The sequence below is a fragment of the Canis aureus genome, chromosome 31 (genome assembly GCF_053574225.1).
Source record: "Canis aureus isolate CA01 chromosome 31, VMU_Caureus_v.1.0, whole genome shotgun sequence".
Taxonomy (NCBI): Eukaryota; Metazoa; Chordata; class Mammalia; order Carnivora; family Canidae; genus Canis; species Canis aureus.
The window spans coordinates 36,207,340-36,229,152 of NC_135641.1; the positions used below are offsets into that span (position 1 = coordinate 36,207,340).

Below are 21,813 nucleotides of genomic sequence, written 5' to 3' on the forward strand. Positions count from 1 at the left end.
CTATCCAGGATACCACATTATATTTAGTTGTCATGTCTCTCTCCTTAAGCCTTCTCTGGACTGTGAGTTCCTTAAAGTTTTCTTATTTTTTATGACTTTGAAAGTTCTGATGAGTTAGTGCTCACAAACCCCCAACTTGGATTTTCTCAATATCTTTATCATAGTTAAATTAAGGTTATGAATTTGTAGTAGAAAGACCACAGAGGTAAAGTGCCAATCTTATCACAACATATCATATTGTTGAAGTAGTATTGGCTAGGTTTATCCACTGCAAAATTACTTTTGTCACTTCATTTTCATACAACTATTTGGAAGGAATTCACTTAGGGTAGCTCCCACTTAAAAAGGGGTGGGAGCTAAGTACAATTTTAAAGAAGTATCTACTTAGATTAATCAGAATTATGCATGAGAGATTTAGCTATCTTCATTTATTTATATCTGTTTGGACTTGGGGATATTTATTTAAATTTTGAGTTATGATCCAATATTACTTCCTTAATTACATTGTTCTAGCTTTGGCCCCTGAGAATACTTTCATATTGGCTTCTCTATTTTTGACACTTTGGCAGACCTTCATCATTTTTGTTTGTTTATTGTTTGTTTGTTCACACTTACTTACTTTCTGGACAGGAAGATTTTCACAGCTTTAAAGCATCAGAGAGTATGCTAGTTTGAGCCAAGGTAAAAAATTTCATAAGTAGGAAGAATACAGGAAATTCTCAGTGTATTGGAGTCTGTCATGGATGGAGCCAAGAGAGAATTAGGGTTTGGAATGAAATATGAGCCTAGGTGTGGAAGTGGAGCCATATAGTGAGATTTGAAATGTTATATGAAGACATTTTAACTTATGTGTAAATGGTGAAAATACTTGCAGAGGAAAGTGACAAAAATAACTTTTGATTTAGAAAATAATTTAGATAGTAGTATAAAGAGTAGTTTGGATGAAAAAGAGTCCAAAGGCAGGGAAATTATTTAGTAAACTTAGAAAATATTCCTGCACTGAAATTATCAGGAAATGAATTAGAGACAGCAGTAGGCAAAATTTCTTACCCTCCTTCTTTTATATGACTTGAAAAAATTGTGGATATAGTACATATGGACTTCAATTTTATTTTCTTTCTTGAATTTGAATTGTTTATGACATATTAAAAGTATGCACATTGTTTTTGCTTCTCAAATTGTAATAAAGTTGTGTCAGATTAACCTTCTCTCTAGGAGACATAACAAAATCTGGGATATATCAGTTGTGAGGCATTGAATAAGAAAGAAAAGATTTGGGAAGTCCAGATACAAGATTTGAAAGAAAATTAAAGCTTAAAATGAGGACCAGTCTTTGGTCCTCCTTTCCTCTTCTATGGATTTCCAATTCTTAAAACAGTTACTGAGAACCTGAGAGTCTAAACTTCCTTCTGAAAGAATTAAGGAGCTTGAAAGGACACAAACTGAACTTAAATGCTCAGTGTTTGGGGCTCTGAAACTCCTCTGGTATTTGGTTGGGAACATCAAAGCACTAAACACTATTACTATTAAGAGAGAACTGGGTAAAATATGTTTAGAGGGACTGAAATTTCAAATCTTTTGAAGCATATTAGGATGGCAGTCATTGATATTGCTTATGTTTTTATATTAGAAAGCTACAAAAGCAAAAGCAAATCTTCTCTGAAGAAAAGTGGCATTAACCAAAACCTCAAATTATCTTTCCAATTTTACATAAAGAATGTCTGGCACTTATCGAACATATGAGAAGATCAAAACATATAAAATATGTGATTAATAGAAACAGATCAATAATCTATTAATAGTAGATTATGGAATTATCACATAAATACTTTAAAATAACCATGGATTGTTATGGCAAGTAGTAGCATTAAGGGCAAAGAGGGAATTTTTAAAATAATAAAAATCTATTAATTAACAAAAGTAAAAATTTGACATAATTTAAGAGTAAAATACAATTGCAGTGATTTTATTACACTTCTCAATAGCTGATAGAATGCATAGATAACAAATCAATTGTTAACAACTACAGATTACAGGATCTTTTAAAAAGGCACAAATATATAAGGTAGTAATAATTTCTCATTTAAATTTTTTCATTTAAAAATGAAATTAGAAATTAAAAATCAAAATATAATTTTTAAATATACAAAGGGAAACAGCTGTTAAAATGACCCATGGATACTCTAAAAATATCAAAATATCAACTAAAGAACAGGAAAATACCTAACATATAATGTATTAAAATTTATGATGCGAACCTAAAATTGTGTGCAGGAAAATTTATAGCCCTGAGTATATCCTGAGAAAATTAGGTAGGCTAATCCTAAAGTTGTAAAGATCCATTTTAAGAAGTTTTAAAAGAACCAGAAAATTAAATGTAAAGAAGAAAAGTAGGCAACTATAAAGATAAATGTAAAATAAAATTAGGAAAAATCGTAAAAAAATAATGGCCCAAAGTACAATAATTGATTCTTTGAAAAAATAAAAAAATTGGTAAATACCAAGAAAGAATAATAAAATTTAAAATATAAAACACACACACACATACTTTCAATATCAGAAATGAAAAAGGAGTTAGTAATACAGATCATACAAACATTAAAAACTTATAAAAAGATATTAACAACTTTATATTCATAAAATTATAATTTTAGATTTAAAGAAAACTAAGAACATATAATCTAAAAATACTGAATGTGTAAATAAAATTGTTCTCCTAAAAATAACTCCAAACTCAGACATCTTCACCTTCATCTTCAATTTTTCGGGAATAAATAACATTTATATGCAAACATTTGCAAAGATTATAAAATGTTGAAATAATTTCCAAATAATTTTGTAACATTGTTTTATTGTGACTCTCAATTGATCACAGACATTGCAGGAAAAAATATTCAGGGACGCACTCTCTCTCATGCACATAATTAATATCATGGGCAATATATTAGCAAATTGTTCCCATAACTCTATTTAAAAATATAGTAACAATAATTAGGTTTATCCAAAGAAGGAAGATTTAATTATCATTAAAAATAATCAATATAAGTCAACAAATGGACAGAATAAAGGAGAAAAAATATTTATATATCATGGAGATAGAGTTTATTTATATCTGGACTGGAATCCAGACTATATAAGAAACTCTTAAAGCCAAAGTTACCACCCCATCTCTAAATATATGGACAAATGACTTAGTCATTTCATATGAAAGGTTGCAGAAATGGCCTATAAGCACAGGGAGATAGATGTTCAAGATCATTAATCCTCAGGAAACTGAAAATTCAGAATTCAGAGTGCTGCTTCAAAACCAGTAGACGTTTCCATAGATGTCTTGTGTGTTATACCTACAAGCTAGAAACAACAAAAAAGTTCAACAGCATAAATTGTGGTATACTCGGCAATAACGGTGAATGAAATTGTTATCAGGTAATAGCATGGATGAATCCTAAAGAAGCTAGGCATAAATGAATGCTTCTCATTCCCAGTTTCAGCTCAGTGATATAGAGAGAGCCATATCTCTTATTTACAACTTTACATGACTACAAACATTTCAGAAGCAGGAATGATGTAAAAAAAATTATTGGTATATGATAATTTGTAATGGATGACCCAGAAAGAATTGGGAAGACAGTTTAATACTATGCAAACATCCTGCTAATGATCATAATATCAAGTAGATTTTTTACCCATTGATTTGTTTTCAATCCAGCCTCTACTACGATGGTTAACATGCTGAACTTTCCCACTTTAGCCACCTTTTCCTCCACAGTTCCAAAGTGTGCTCATCGTTCTACCATAAGCAAGAGGCTTTCATTTTCTTTTGCTCATTTAAGCATTCATCATCAGTACAGACGTGCATAAACTTATTTTTTCAGTTTGGTGCTCAAATTGTTCCAGATTTGGCCAGTGACATATTTAGAAACCAAGGAGAGGAAAACTTTATCACTGGTTATGCTTGAAGTAACCAGCATTTAGAGATCCTCTTATTGTCAGGACCTGGCAGACTGTCTCACCTCTATTGTTATGCCATCGGTGACTATCGTGGAATGTGAAAGTAATCATCACATGAGCATCAACAATTGATAAATCATGAAGAATACATATGTTCATCTCTGAACTCCTAGATATATTAAAAATGCCTTACAAACAAAATTTTAAAAATCATCTTAACTCCAAAGAATTTTTAAAATACTGATAAGTATCAGAAATATCAATTAAATGTTAATTATGGCCCCAACCAGGTGTTTTCTACATAATTCTTCCATAGTGACATCAACTATAAAAAACTACATGGCATATTGGAGGAATGTGTGCTCTTCCATGTTACTGCACTATTGTCTATCGCCATGTTGCTACCAATATATCTCAGCTTTTTTGGCCACAGAAGGCCAAAAGAGAGTAAGACTAAAAGGAAACAATAAAAAAAATCATTTCATTTAATATCTGAGATATGAAGGAACTCCTAATGTCCTCAACTTCTTTAAAAGAAGAGCAAAGAATTTTAACAATATTTTAACGAATCATTTTAATCATCTACACATATATAGATATATTTCCAAAAATAACTCATGTTTCAAATGAATATATATTAGTGTATGGGAATCTTGCTTAAAATATATTAATAATGATAACACATTACAACTAAAATGAATATAAAGAATTTGCAAAAACTGACTTGCATATTACAAAACACTCATTTTACCATCCAAAAATATTAGCTATGAGAATCAATTTTCTGGAAAGTAATGGACTCAGCATGATTTTTGTGAGCACATTATCAGTGTTCTAAAAAAAGTGTTGTAATGAGAATAGTATCCTTTAATTAAATGACAGTATTAGCCAGTTTCACTTTAACCAACCTCTTCATTTTTATCAGAAAGCAACTGATTACACCATTCTGTAATTAAAGTGTAGAAGTGCATGCCAATGAGAATTTGACTATGTTGAAACTCATATTGTTACAATCTAACTTCAAAAATTTTAAATAATGAAATCAAACATTTGCACATCATACTGTGTTTGGTTATCAGATTTGATGTAGGCTGCTCATTTTGATAAAGAAAAATGAAAGATAAAATTGTAAAAGAACTAAAACTTTCTTTTGTAGAGCAAAATATGTCACTTTTAGGAGAAACCTTAAATATAAGGACACAAATGCTGAAGACAAAAAAAAAAAAAGAATAGAAATAAGATTATGCCAACACTAACAAAAAATACTGGTAAAGTAACCATACTGATTTATTTAACTAGATCAGTGTTCTTGTGTTTAATAGCATGGCCGAGATGTAGTCCAGTTCTTTAGTCCAGTATGTACTTTTCACAGGATGTAATTTTTGCTGATGGGTAAGAGATGAGTACTTACCTTGTCTGTTCTCTTATATCTTTCTTCTGCACCTATGCCATCAGTTCCTATCACCTACAGATCTGTTCCTTGTGGATTCCAGCTCTTTGTCAAGTACCAAATTTACAGTCTTAAATAAATAAAGTGAATTAGATATTCCCAAAAGTCAAAGCCCAAAATAAATAAGGAATCCTTTTTAAATGATTCGGATCTATTTTAGACAGCTATCTGTTGTTACATGGGGAAACTTCTTTTCCCTTGTTCTTTTCAGGACACAGAATATAGAACATAACACTATTGGTATCTTTTCACTTTCAAGAGCTGAATTCAAGTCTTGTCTCAATTAATTCAATATTTATTTATTGAGCATATAGAACGATATGCTTGTAATCCCGGGTCCAGTGACTAGAAAAATGCATAAGAAAATATCTGTTTTTGTGGAGCTGACAAGATCTTTGAGATACAGACTAATATTTTAACAGTTACCTAGCAGTATAGGAAATGATATATGGATTATCCTAACCCAATTTGAGTGGGTAGATTAGAGTTCTAGTAGCCTGAGAGGACTTGACCATATGCATAACATCCAAAGCAACCCCCTCCCAAGGGACCAGTGTAGCACAAGGGCTGCAGGATTAAATAATCATGCTTTACTTTCTTCACATTTCGTGTTTTACATCGAAGCAATGCAAGATTAAGGGATAAAGGTGGCCAGGGAAGCATAGAATCTATAGTAGTTCCCTTGGATTGTTCCAGGAACAAAGCCTGAGATTCAGGGGTCATCTTCCTTCAGAGCACATAATTATGGAAGTTAAAGAAAGTAACATTTTGCAACATGTTTTTGACATAGTATGTGCAAATGTTTTAAAAAGAATTACACCAAGCAACACAAGTCTAAGGATTATTTTTTTTCCAGCTGAGAGCTACATTTGGTGCTTGTCCTCTGTGATTTTATATCTTTCTGGGTAGCTATCTAACTTAGGTATTGAAATGATCTGACTATACATGCCTTCTACATTAGGGATCCAAATATTTGCATTTAAGTCATAGACTTGGCAGTTACTCCCTGACAAATTGCAAGTCAGTTTATCATTATGAACCACAATATCCCATTTTATGAAATCTGGGCAAAAACATATGATATGTGTAAGTGCTTTGCAATTATGAATTCTGGTTTGAAAGTACATTAAGATATTATCCATGGTTTTGAAATTTCTCAAAAATTATTGTTATGCTTCAGGGATGTTTTCTTCAGAATGTATTTTACGCAAGATCAAGTGCTATCTATTGTAAGAGTAGAACTACATTCATTATAGTTGTTGAAATCAACTATCTAGTTTAACCAGCAGTCACCACCAGCCCCCAAACCAAATAAATCAATATAAAGATAGGTAGGGTAAATTTTATTTATAAAAGGGAGAGAACATGAAAGAACAATAAATATAGAATTATTGAATCAAGGTACAAAACTTATATGTGTAAAAGGATTTACCTTAAGGCGTCTATTTTGTTTTGTTTTGTTTTGTTTTTGTTTTATTTCATTTATTAGTAGACTCCACTACATAGCTTTATAGCACCCTCTTTGGATCCACTTTTTCTAGGAGTGGCCTCTTTTATACATTTATATGTCCTAAGAGAGAAAACAACTAATCATCCTGTAGCTATAGGAAGAAGAGCAATTCTGAATTCTCTCATGAATAATAGAAAAAAATTTAAAAATACTGAGTTTACAAAAAACCAAAGCTGCAAAAGTCTCCAGCAACAAGGTGATATTTATCACTAAGAAATATTCTTGATATAAAAAAAGAACAAGGTGTTTAAATTCTGAGGAAAGGCATTTACTACCCAGAATTAAATCAGTTTTATAACTTGCAAGCTGCTTTAATCTGTCACAGGAAGGAAGGATGATGATTATATATTATAGGTAGTTAAAGGTGTGGTTTTTAAAAACAATTATTTGAGTTAGAATGAACCTGAGAACATAAAATAGTCTCATGACCCATCCCATCCATTATGTTTGGAATAATAATCCTAGACAGTTATATGGCATAATAATAAATAGTCTCTTAAGTTAACAAATTTAAAAGTGTATTTTTCATCATCAAGATCACTAACTAGCAGTTGTTGAACATTTAGTGGAAGCTTGATTCTAATGGGTATTGACCCTGTAAAGAATAAAATTTAAATACAGAATGCTTTCCCACAAGACAGACATTGTAGTCAGTCATGTCAAATGGAGTGATTTTGTCTACATAGATGTTCTTTACAAAATCAGAAAAATGAGTTTTAATTTTTAATCATTATATGCCTGGTTATATACCTGAGGCAGAGTGGAATAGAGAATTATACATGTTCAACATAAATATATCTAAGAATAATAGGAGCTAGGACTTTAAAGTTTCTCAGTAATCTACAAAATATTAAGGCTAAAAATAATTAAATCATTGAAGATTCAATCTACTCATCTGAGCACTCACATCATGCACTGGATAGCTTGCTCCTGGACACGGCAAACATGATCAACACAACAGTGTAAAAAGATTCCTCTTCATGAAGGTAAGTGGCTGGGCCATACGCTCAGGTCCCCCTTGCATACTTGACCTTGACATTACCCTGCACCTTTAACCTCTGTTTTAGCTGCTTTATGAGCCATAGTGAGGTCTTTAACCAAGTTAGTCATTCATGCCACATGTTGTGCTCAATCCTCAGTAGCATACTGAAGACTAAAACACTGCCAACATCTACTGCATACTAGGCGCCATGGGCTGTGCTAAGATTTTTAATTGGCATTAACTGATGCAATGTTGAAAATCAGTGTGCAAACTAGGTATTATTGTTATCTCCATCTTACAGAAGAGAGGATAAAATGCGTAAAGTTTAACATTCTCTCCAAAAGTAGAGGGTAGAAGCTGTAATTCAGAATTCACATGTAAGCAGTTCACGTTTTGATCCAGTAATGCCAAGGCCTCATTGGCTTTCAGTTAATCCTGTGGTAACATGAAATGACAATGACCCCATATTTTCTCCTCAGTGTACCAAATCCCCAGATCTGTTACACCATTTTTAGCTGAAAATTTTAGTAAAATATCACATTTCATTACTAAACTGAGGATTCTCATAGATACAAAGATATATACAAATGTCTTTAAGGACAACTTCTTAAACAACGTGTCCATAAGTGCATCCTTTAGGTTTTTTGTTGTTGTTGTTGGTTTTTTAAAAAAATATTATTTGCTTGTTATTTTGTGGTAACAGAGTTCTCCATATTTTTCACAACTTGACATATAAACTTATAAACACAAACGTTATAAATGTAAAAACTTAGTTGAGTTTATGAATCAAGGGAAAGATCACTCTTCATATTTTTCAAGTCCAATGGAAGAGCAGAGAATGAGCAAAACTTACCCCCGTCTCTCCATAAGGCATGGACTCCCTTGTTCTCCTATATCCATTGGCCTGGTATAATGGATAGTAGTTTTGCCACTGAGAGAAAGATAGTAATGGCTAGCAGTGCAATCTGTTCCAGAAAAGCAGCCTTCAGACTTCATAAGGAAGACGTACCACATAAAGCAGTGTCATCATGGTGATCAAGACTCAATAACCGTATCTGGAGAAGGAAACAATCTGAATAAAATAGCAGAAACTTATATAGGGCTGAAAGATACCTCTCCTTCCATTCATAAAAATATTTTGAAAGAACTAAGGCAACAACCTAGAGAGAGAATCACTGATTAAGATCCAGTTTGTTAAAACAGTCAAACTATAGAAGTGTTATTTTATTTTGTTTAATTTTTTCTTGTTTTGAACAAAATATGGAAGTTTTAATTGTCTTCAACATTTTTATAAAAATCATCTATCTTTGTTTTGATGTTTCCTATGCTACTTTTGCAGAAGGATTCTTTCTTATTTGTTCTTCAGTTCATTGCCACCTCTTCCATTATTTATATGACTTGATAATTTTAATTTGTCACTAGAGCCATATAAATTGATTTATTGTCTCTCCATCCATCCATTCATCCATCCTTCTATTAATTTAACTGATAAAAGTTAGATGCTTATTACGTTTCAGATAAACACCCGATACCATGCTAGGCCATGAGTAGACAGAGGTAAATAAAAGACACATCACACTTACATTTAGGGAGCTTACTGTTGAAGGATTCTGATGTTAAACAAATAAGCAAATAATGAATAAATATAATATGATGGAAGAGCTATGATAAAAGAAAAGTTTATTGGGTACTGAATATGGTTGTTTACTAGAGGGTTTCCAAGGAGAGTAGTCTAAGCTAAGATCTGAAAAATTTGGGTATGAAGGAGAAAAATATATTTCCCACAAAGGAATCAGAAAGACCCTAGAGCTGGAATAGACGTGGTATGTCAAAAAAGCAGAGACAAATGTGAAAAAAGGTTTCATTATTCTTACTAGCCACTTATTCTCTCACTTATTCTCTAAGACAAGATAGCCTAGTCTGAACTCTCCATAAATAATTGAGCCTAGGGATGCCTGGGTGGCTCAGTGGTTGAGCACCTGACTTGGGCCCAGGGCATGATCACGAAGTCCCGGGATCGAGTCCCACATCGGGCTCCTGCATGGAGCCTGCTTCTCCTCCCCCTGCCTGTCTCTGCCTCTTTCTCTCTCTGTATCTCTCATAAATAAATAAATAAAATCTTTAAAAAAATAATCGGGCCTAACATAAGAATAGTAGCTTTCTCATCTAAGATGCTTCTGAGAAGCATCAGTATCTCCACTAGAAGTTACAGTTGTGAACATTATAGGGAAAGAGGGAGAGAGAGAGAGAAAGAGAAAGAAATGCTTCATGTTGTTAGGCCCATCCATGTTGTTACAAATGGCAAGATGTCACCTTTATTTCTGGCAGCACAATATTCCATAGTATGTATATGTGTGTGTATATATTACAGTATATACATGTATAAACCCACACTACATTTGCCTATTCACGCACCTATCGATAGACACCTAGGTTGCTTCACCTAGGTTGGTTGTTGTAAATAATACTGTAATAAACATTGATGCAAATTTAACTTTTTGAATTAATATTTTCAATTTCTTTGGATAAATACCCAGTAGTGGAATTATTGGATCATATGGTATTTCTATTTTTAGTTCTTTGTAGGAAACTGCATATTGTTTTCCATAGTGGCTGTACCAATTTACATTCCTATCAAAAGTGCATGAGGGTTCCTTTTTCCCATATCTTCAACACTTGTCATTTCTTGTCATTTTGGTTTACAAGTATAATGTGTTATTTCATTTTGGTTTTGATCTGTCTTTCCTTAATGATTGGTTCTGTTGAGAATTTTTTCATATTTCTATTGGCCATCTGTGGAAAAATGTTTATCAGGATCCTCTGGCCATTTTTTTAAAGTGTTATTTTAGAGTTAACATGAATAACTTCTTTATACATTTTAGATAATAACCCCTTATTAGATATATCATGTGCAAATACCTTCTCCTATTCATTAAGTTCCCTTTCTGTTTTGTTGATGGTTTCCTTCACTGTGTAAAAGCTTTCTATTTTGCTGTAGCCCCAATGGTTTATCATTGCATTTTTTTCTCCTGCCTTAGGAGACATATCAAGAGAAATGTTGCTAATGCCAATGTTAGACAAATTATTGTCCATATTCTCCTCTAATATTTTTATAGTTTAAGGTCTCACATATAGGTCTTTAGTCCATTATGAACTTATTTTTGTTTATGATACAAGAAAGTGGTCCAATTTCATCCTTTCACACGTAGCAGCCCAGTTTTCTCAGCACCATTTGTTAAAGAGACTATCTTTTCCCCATTGTATATTCTTGCGTCCTTTGTCATAGATTAACTGGCCATATAAATGTAGGTTTATTTCTGAGTCTCTACCCATTCCATTGATCTATGCATCTATTTTGGTGCCAGAAACACACTGTTTAGATTGCTACAACTTTGTAACATATCTTCAAATCTGGGATTATGATACCTCCAATTTTGTCCCTTTCATAGTTGCTTTGTCTGTTCAGGGTCTGTGGTGTTTCCATACATATTTTTAGATTATTTGTCTTAGTTCTGTGAAAAATGGTTTTGGAATCTTGATAGAAATTGCATATAATCTGTAGATTGTTTTGGGTAGTTATGGACATTTTAACTATTTTTTTCTCCTAATCCATGATCATGGAATGTCTTTCTAGTTGTCATTTTCAATTTCTTTCATCAGTGTTCTATAGTTTTCAGAGTACAGGTCGTTCACTACCTTGGTTAAGTTTATTCATATTTACTTTATTGGTACATTTATAAGTGGTATTGTTTTCTTAAATTTCTCTTTCTACTGCTTCATTATTAGCATGTAAAAATGCAACAGATTTCTGTATATTGATTTTGTATCCTGCAATCTTACTGATTTCATTTATCAGTTCTGCGAGTTTTTTGGTGGAGTCTTCTCAAGTCATCTGCACATAGTGAAAATTTTACTTCTTCCTTACTAATTTGGATGCTTTTTATATTTTTTCTTATCTGATTGCTATAGTTAGAACTTCTAGTACTCTGTTGAATAAAACTGGTGAGAGTGGACATCCTTTGTCTTATTCTTGATCTCAGGAAAGAAATTCTCAGTTTTTCACCATTGAGTATGATGTTAGCTGTGGATTTTTCATGCTTGGCCTTTATTGTGTTGAAGTATGTTCCCTTGAAACCTAATTTGTTGAGAGTTTTTATCATGAATGGATATTGAAGTTTGTTACATGTTTTTTTCTGCATATATTGAGATAATCATACAATTTTTATCCCTTTTTTGTTGATGTGGTATAGGTAGCCATTGTAAACAGTTGATATTTGTGCCTACACCCCAAATCTTAATTTCTCTGCTGATTTCTTAGACTTTCTTATCTCTATACTACAAATCAGAGTGGTGGCAAAAAACTACAAACAAAGAAAAACTGGAGCCTAGCATTGAAAACCAAAAAACAGGTTAAAATGCTGGTCTATCACATCAAATTTTTACTATCCAGTTCCCAGAATTATGTCTGTTCTCTGGTATTAATTTAAATTTAAAGATTTAAAGATTTCATTTATTTATTCATGAGAGACACAGAGAGAGGTAGAGACATAGGCAGAGAGAAGCAGGCTCCATGCAGGAAGCCCGATGTGGGACTCAATCCCGGGGCTCCAGGACAATGCCCTGGGCCGAAGGCAGGCACTAAACCACTGAGCTATCCAGGGATCCCCTTCTCTGGTATTTTTATATTTTTAAATTTATTGCACAGGAATCTCATCAGTACACATTAAAAACAATTTCAAGCTAATATACTGTAATACTGCATTTCATCAAACTTTCCTCCTTGAGTTGTTAATTCAACTTTTATCATAAACTATTCATAAATAATTATATGCATGCAAAAATAATAATTCATAATAAAAATATGCAAATTCATACATTATTTCCTGAATGCTTTTTTGATTATTGTTCACTTTTTTCTTCTTTACTTTTTCCTTCTCTTCATTCCTCTTTCCTTTCCTTTTCATTATTTTCTTCTTCCCTTCATTACTTTTTAATCATAAACATTTAAACATTTATTATATTAAAAATACATCAAGCCTTTGTGATATGGAATGTGAACTCTCAATTGTCTTTTCATACTCTGAATGAGCTTTTTTTTTTTACTTAGATATTTCCTTCTCCTCAACTCATTTCGTCTTTGAGTTACCAGCATATAGGAGTCTCAATCACACTGTTTATACAATCATAGCCTTTTATAGGTACTGCTGTAGCATTGTTGGAATTTCACCATTCCAGCTTTCATATTTGTTTTATTTTTCGGCAGAGGGCTGAAACAATTGATACTCCTTAAACTCTCTTCTTTGCTTTACCTTCAGAGAATCGAATATTAGAAAAACTGTAATTAATTAATTAAACTATTAGTAGCCCTGAATTCCTTAAGTGTTTATATATAAGAAATACTATTATACCAATTACATAATCTATATTCCAGTATTTGTTATGTGATTGCCATCTATATGCACTATAATTTATTTCTCTCTGTCTTTTGTGTTCTTTTTGTGTCTTCTGCTGACTTCCAGCTGTTTTCTGTGTTACTTCTGCTCTTAGATACATTATTCTTGCCTGAGTCACAAGGCCACTTGACCTCCATATCTACCAGGTGTGCTTCTGTTATTTCAAATTGCATCCCTTCTTGACTCTATTTCAATTGTTGAGTTTTTTGATAATTTTTGTGTCATTCATTTAATAGTTTATAACCTGTTTATTGCTTATTTTTTGGTTCATAAACTAAACATTACATAATTTTCTTAGTTTAATTTTCTCTGAACTGCTGATAAGCTTTTCCATTATTGCTGTTTTATATAAACTTTAGCAAATATTAATATATTGCAAATTAGCTATAATTATATGTGGAAATTCTTTAGTTTTAGTTAAAAATATAATTCCTACTATCCTTCTTAGTCCTAGACTATCTTCCTAGTCCTAACAAATATTTATTAATATTTGTTAATTTTTTCCAATGACTAACCAGTTTTCTCTTCAAAAGGGGGGGGGGAGAATGTTTCTAGTAAATAATATTGAGCTAAGGGCACTGACTTTCACAAACATTGAAAGAAAATAAGTGAAATGATTTTCTAATGAATTAAATTATAAAGAGATAAGGTAATATTTTAGCAATACAAAGAGACAATATATAAGTGCTAGTTTCTGATTGCTGCTGAAACAAATGCTACAACTTTTCTTTTTGTACTTAAGACAGCATGAATTTATTATTATCATTAGTTCTGGAGATCAGAATTCCAAAGTCAGTCTCATTAGGCTAAACTAAGGTGTCAACAAGGCTAATTCTTTCTTGAGGCTCTAAGGAAGTATCTGTTACCTGCTTATCCAGCTTCTACAGGCTACCAGTTTCCATGACTAGTGGCCATGTCACTCTAACCTCTGTTTCCATCTTATTTCTTTCTCTTTATCTGGTCCTCTTCTAAAGACCCTGTGATTATATCAGGCCCACCTAGATAAATCCAGAATAATCCCTGCATCTCAAAATTCTTAATCAGCTGTGAAATCTTTTTTTTTAATGCTAGGAAATATACTAATAAACTCCAGGAATTAGGAATTAAGACGTAATTGTGGAACCATTATTCCATTATTCCAGAATAACATATGAGGAAATACTTTTTAAATGAAAAGCCAAATGCAAATCTTAAATTTTACTCATTTCACACAAAGAATTACTAGTACAGTAAAGGGTAATTTTCATAATTTTGTTTAATTTGATATCATGTTCAATTCTATTTGTACTTCAGACAAATTCTAATAATATATGTGTGGCGAATACCATGATTCCCACTGTACTGAAGAAGAAATAGATACAGTAGTGTTCTGATCATTTGCTTAGGGGTAATTAAAGAGATTTAGGGCTAACAATTCCTAAAACCTAGTGTATTCTCTATTATTTTCCAATATTTTTTTCTTTTTTAAAAAAGACTATTTATTTATTTATTTATTTGACACACACACACACACACACACACACACACACACACACACAGAAAGAGAGCATAAGTAGGCAAAGTGGCAGGCAGAGAGAGAAGGAGAAGCAGGCTCCTGACTGAGCAGGGAGCCCGATGCAGGACTCCATCCCAGGACCCTGGGATCATGATCTGAGCCGAATGCAGGTGCTTAACTGACTGAGCCCCTCAGGTGCCCCTTTAATATTTTTTTTCTTAAAAGAAAGAATAGATAAACCACTGAAAGCTAGAAGACTGTCTAAGATGTCTAAGCCCAATAACACTAGTTCTTCAAGTCAGGACATATGTCATATTCATCTTTGTATCCACAGGAATAAACACAGTGGCTGACACATGTTAGGTGCTTAAGTTAAGTATGATAGAGAAGAATAGAAGACTGAGAATTTAGATTATACACGAGTTTGTAATTTTCCCTATACATTTGATTTATGTAGTACTGATATGTGATGTTTGATGCAACTAAAAATATTAATTTAAAAGGGAAATATTAATACCTACTCATGGATATTTTACTTTGCTTTCCTGGTTGAACACCTTCCTGTACGTTTATTTCCCGCTGGTAAAAAAACATGAAAAATCAAAGAGTAAAACAAAGCAAAAGCTAAATAATCTATACTAAATATTTCAGGTTTAGCTAAGATTCTGTAGCATCACCACCCCCTCATCAGGCAGTTAGGATGAACAATTCCTTCAAAGATTCTCTATATTCACTTGTAATTGATCCGTGTTGGAAATAAGATCGATGCAAATTTTAGGACTTTAATAACAGAACAAATTGTTCTGTGAACCGATTTCTCTACCTTCCCTGTGATTTTCACTGCAGGCAACAAGAGCTATTTAAGGATGTGTTATATATTTCCCCCATGAATTCCCTGTGTCAGTCCGTAGTATATTGTATATTGTATGGCTTTGTTTCCTGCAGTCCTCCTGTTTTGAATGCCTTCAGCACCTCATCTCATTATAGTACAGTATACTTTCTTATTTCTCTGATTTGGGCATTGGCCCCAAGACTTGCTTTGTCAAGTGGATTATGAGTGGTTTTAGTGTCTTCAGAGGCCATAAATGTGCTTGTGGAGTATGACTTGGTGCTTGCACTCCTGTTATTCTAGAGGAGTACATGCCTTTGGTAGCCTCTAACTAAGCAAGGTAAATACATGTAACATAGTAGCCTCTAACTAAGCAAGGTAAATACATGTAACATAGGCTTGGGCCCCACCCACAGGCTGGATATAAGCTGAATGTGACCCCTGCTAGAGGCAGAGCTGCCCATACACTGGCCCAACTGATATTACCTAAGCCTCTTCCAGTGCATACACCTGTGAGAATAAGAATAAATGTTTGCTGTACAAAGTCCATGGTATTTTGATAGGGATTGCATTAAACGTGTAAATTGCCCTGGGTAACATTGAAATTTTCACAATATTAGTTCTGCCAATCCATGAGCATGGAATATTTTTCCATCTCTTTGTGTCTTCCTCAGTTTCTTTCAGAAGTGTTCTATAGTTTTTAGGGTATAGATCCTTGACCTCTTTGGTTAGGTTTATTCCTAGGTATCTTATGCTTTTGGGTGCAATTGTAAATGGGATTGACTCCTTAATTTCTCTTTCTTTAGTCTCATTGTTAGTGTATAGAAATGCCATTGATTTCTGGGCATTGATTTTGTATCCTGCCACGCTACCAAATTGCTGTATGAGTTCTAGCAATCTTGGGGTGGAGACTTTTGGGTTTTCTATGTAGAGTATCATGTCATCGGCGAAGAGGGAGAGTTTGACTTCTTCTTTGCCAATTTGAATGCCTTTAATGTCTTTTTGTTGTCTGATTGCTGAGGCTAGGACTTCCAGTACTATGTTGAATAGCAGTGGTGAGAGTGGACATCCCTGTCTTGTTCCTGATCTTAGGGGAAAGGCTCCCAGTGCTTCCCCATTGAGAATGATATTTGCTGTGGGCTTTTCGTAGATGGCTTTTAAGATGTCGAGGAAAGTTCCCTCTATCCCTACACTCTGAAGAGTTTTGATCAAGAATAGATGCTGTATTTTGTCAAATGCTTTCTCTGCATCTAATGAGAGGATCATATGGTTCTTGGTTTTTCTCTTGCTGATATGATGAATCACATTGATTGTTTTACGAGTGTTGAACCAGCCTTGTGTCCTGGGGATAAATCCTGCTTGGTTATGGTGAATAATTTTCTTAATGTGCTGTTGGATCTTATTGGCTAGTATCTTGTTGAGAATTTTTGCATCCATGTTCATCAGGGATATTGGTTTGTAATTCTCCTTTTTGGTGGGGTCTTTGTCTGGTTTTGGAATTAAGGTGATGCTGGCCTCATAGAACGAATTTGGAAGTACTCCATCTCTTTCTATCTTTCCAAACAAATTATTTTAAGATTTGTGTGGAATCAGAAAAGACCCCGAATAGCCAGGGGAATTTTAAAAAAGAAAACCATATCTGGGGGCATCACAATGCCAGATTTCAGGTTGTACTACAAAGCTGTGGTCATCAAGACAGTGTGGTACTGGCACAAAAACAGACATATAGATCAATTGAACAGAATAGAGAACCCAGAAGTGGGCCCTCAACTTTATGGTCAACTAATATTCGATAAAGGAGGAAAGACTCTCCATTGGAAGAAAGACAGTCTCTTCAATAAATGGTGCTGGGAAAACTGGACATCCACACGCAGAAGAATGAAACTAGACCACTCTCTTGCACCATACACAAAAATAAACTCAAAATGGATGAAAGATCTAAATGTGAGACAAGATTCCATCAAAATCCTAGAGGAGAACACAGGCAACACCCTTTTTGAACTCGGCCACAGTAACTTCTTGCAAGATACATCCACGAAGGCAAAAGAAACAAAAGCAAAAATGAACTATTGGGACTTCATCAAGATAAGAAGCTTTTGCACAGCAAAGGATACAGTCAACAAAACTAAAAGACAACCTACAGAATGGGAGAAGATATTTGCAAATGACGTATCAGATAAAGGCCTAGTTTCCAAGATCTATAAAGAACTTCTTAAACTCAACACCAAAGAAACAAACAATCCAATCATGAAATGGGCAAAAGACATGAAGAGAAATCTCACAGAGGAAGACATAGACATGGCCAACATGCATATGAGAAAATGCTCTGCATCACTTGCCATCAGGGAAATACAAATCAAAACCACAATGAGATCCCACCTCACACCAGTGAGAATGGGGAAAATTAACAAGGCAGGATACCACAAATGTTGTAGAGGATGTGGAGAAAGGGGAACGCTTTTGCACTGTTGGTGGGAATGTGAACTGGTGCAACCACTCTGGAAAACTGTGTGGAGGTTCCTCAAAGAGTTAAAAATAGACCTGCCCTACACCCAGCAATTGCACTGTTGGGGATTTACCCCAAAGATTCAGATGCAATGAAATGCCAGGACACCTGCACCCCGATGTTACTAGCAGCAATGTCCACAATAGCCAAACTGTGGAAGGAGCCTCGGTGTCCATCGAAAGATGGCGGATAAAGAAGGTGTGGTCTATGTATACAGTGGAATGTTACTCAGCCATTAGAAACGACAAATACCCACCATTTGCTTCAATGTGGATGGAACTGGAGGGTATTATGCTGAGTGAAGTAAGTCAATCAGAGAAGGACAAACAGTGTATGTTCTCATTCATTTGGGGAATATAAATAATAGTGAAAGGGAATATAAGGGAAGGGAGAAGAAATGTGTGGGAAATATCAGAAAGGGAGACAGAACATAAAGACTCCTAACTCTGGGAAACGAACTAGGGGTGGTGGAAGGGGAGGAGGGCAGGGGACGGGGGTGAGTGGGTGACGGGCACTGAGGGGGACACTTGACGGGATGAGCACTGGGTGTTATTCTGTATGTTGGTAAATTGAACACCAATAAAAAATTAATTTATTAAAAAAAAAAAACACACTGAGAAGAGACTGATGACCTCCAGAGGGGAGGAGGTGAGCAGATGGACAAAATGAGTAAAGAGTGGTAGGTACAGGACTCCAACTATGGAGTAAAAAGTCATGGGGATAGAAGGAGATATACAGAATACAGTCAATGATATTGTATAGAGTTGTATGGTGACAGATGGTAGCCACCATTGTGGTGAGCACAGCATAACCCACAAAGTTGTCAAATCACTGTTGTACACCTGAAATTAATGTAACATTGTGCGTCAGCTATACTTCAATTAAAAAATACAAATATTAAAAAAAATGTTTACTGTAATAAACCACTGAATTTGGGATGATTTTTAAGCAGTATTTTTGCTTTAAAAACTGGCTGATAAATCAACCTTTCCAAATTAAATCCAAAGTTTACCCAGGCTGACTCTTCTCATTCCTCTCCCTCATCCCAAAGTCTATGATCCTAGCTTCTGTTAGAGCAAAGCTACACCTCATTTGATTTTAAGATCCTTCCTCAAATTGTTGAGGGAAAGAGCTGACATTTAGAGATAATTTGAATGTTAAATGCATTGAAAGAACTATCATTTGCATTCTTTTTATTTTTCTTTTTCTGAAAGGCTGAAAATTACCTATATAATGAATTAATTTTTAGGCTATGACTAGATGGTATGCAGTATCTTGTTCAATATATTACCGTTTTGCTATTTGTGATAAAATAAAGAGTGCATTTCTGATTTAGAATGCCAGTCTTCTTATTGTTTGAATTTTCCAAAGTTCTATCTTTCTGCTCTATGAAGTGAGCCAAGGAAGACAAATGACAAATGAGAAATATTGATCCAACGTGAATGTGTTATACATTTACTTCACCATCTTTTTAGTCCTTGCTCAGACTTTACACTGGATGGAACAGAAATAATGTAAAAACATCTAAATCATTTTAAGTCACGGATTATTTTATTATATCAATTACTACTTTTTAATGATTGCAATAAAATTCCACTAATTTATCTATATATTCACTTATAAATCCACTGATTATATCTGTTGACTATTTTTCTGCAAATTTTTCTGTTTGCTGGAACACAATATGTTCATGTTTTGGTAGTGATTTTTTTTTAATGTATACTAGCAAAGTCATATGTAATCCATTTGATTCCAAGGCAGCGTTTGTATTTTTGTCGTAAAAAATCAACCTCCTTCCCATATTATGGCTATTACTTTAAGCCTGTGCCCTAAAGGGCCCATATCTAATGTATATCAAATGTTCATTTTAAAGCCATTAATCCTTAACTATCTGATTCAGAGATACTAATTATCTCAAATATTTTTGTTAAATTGCAGTAATATAACTTATTTTTTACAGTAGTTTCTATTTGCTTCTAGAAGATTCCAGGTAAAGGAAAGAGCTTATATTTTATTGTTCATGTACAGATTTCACATATAATCTCTGTGAAATGGTTGGATTATCATATACTTAAAACACTCCCACTAATCAAGCATGAGAAGCCAAAAAAATTTATACTGCACAGATGGGCAGTTAATTTCTTTCCCATTGAGCTTGCAATGTGCTCCATGATGTTGCAGCAGCTGTGATGAGAATGGTGGATGTCCCCAATCTATGCTTCATTTAACTTCAGGAATTCTAAAAGATTGCATTGTGTAGAAAATAAAAATGTATTTTAAAGCAATGGGGCCTGGTGTCCTGAAGCAGCATTTCATTTTTAACAACTGAAGTTTTAGCCCAAATGGCGGCACTTGTATATTTCTTTCTTTTGACAACTTTACCATCAAATTAGGTTGTATTTCATCACTAAATACATACTGTCGACCTACTCCTAGACACTTTATGAAATTCAATGGGATATTGATGCAGGAAATGGAAGAATTGTATGGCAAATATTGTGTTTCAATTGTTTACCACCCGTTTATTTTTCGTAGACACCGATAATACCACATTATATTTATATAGCACTTTTTATATTCATAAGCGTTCTACTGTCAGATGAGAATAAAAATGTTTGTCCTACATTCTTCACAGAGCTGATGATGTGATTACCTGACATAAAAGAAATAAAAGTGCTTTCTAAAGTAAAGAGTGCTATAAGAGATAGGGGATTATCATTGTCATCATGCCTGAGGAGAATTTTAGTCAATGAAAAATAAAGAGGCATTCAAGTAAGAGTAATGTTCAGTTCTGGTTCCATAGTTTATAGTATGCGTAATAATTGGTAATTTTCTTACTTTTAAACTGACCCTTGTTTTTTTGTGCATAAAAAATTGAATAATTATAAACTGACATACAAGATGTGTATCTGTGTGTGTGTATAGAAGCTTAAAAATTATATGTGTAAAATGTATAGTTCGGTGTTGGGTTAATATATGGCAGTCATTAAAAAATTTAGACATCATAAAAGCCATTATTTAAAAATACTAACCATAGATAGACTGATGCAAGCACATTTTGACAATAGATATTAAGGGCACACATTAAATTTAAGAAAAAAAAGAGGAAATATAATGGCTAAAGGTAATCATTTTTCACTTTTCCTCCATTTAATTTCCTGTGGGTAAGTGGTATAGTATTTTTACTTGGACAAAGCCATTTGATGATTGTATTTCTGGTGGATCTGTTACTGCTAGATTATATGTCATAGATAAAAATTCCTTTAAAAATAATCCTTTAAAAATAATTTTTTGTTCAAATTTCAAGACAGCACTCAAGATTTGACCATATCATCCTCTTCCAATCTTCAAGAATTGGTCAAGTCACTTTATCTCCAAGGAGAAAAAAGGTTATTCAGGTTTTAAGATAGTGGAAGGTTTGAACTACCAAGACAATGGAGAATATTGGTATACTGAGTTAATTTGGAATATACATAGTTATGGTCCCTTTGAATCTTCCTCCAACATAAGCAGAGTGGGCAAAAGTAGTTGCTACTTTCTCTGATTTCTTTTTTAAGACCTCTTTTGCTTTTAAATTTTTCTTTCCACAAAATGGAGAGGAAATCGGAGTTCATTTTCTCCTCTAAGGTGTTCACTA

At 33.5% G+C, this 21,813-nt stretch overlaps 1 long non-coding RNA gene across 2 annotated transcripts in view; it reads right to left on the reverse strand.

The window, feature by feature from the left end:
* Positions 1-3,125: 3,125 nt before the first annotated feature.
* LOC144302250 (uncharacterized) overlaps positions 3,126-21,813 on the reverse strand; it is an 84,836-nt gene continuing 66,148 nt past the window's right edge. For both annotated transcript variants that reach the window (XR_013369087.1, XR_013369088.1), the window contains exons 4-5: positions 8,747-8,948; positions 3,126-3,351 (exon numbers count right to left, since the gene is read on the reverse strand). This is a non-coding gene — a long non-coding RNA (uncharacterized LOC144302250). The remainder of the gene's footprint in view (positions 3,352-8,746; positions 8,949-21,813) is intronic.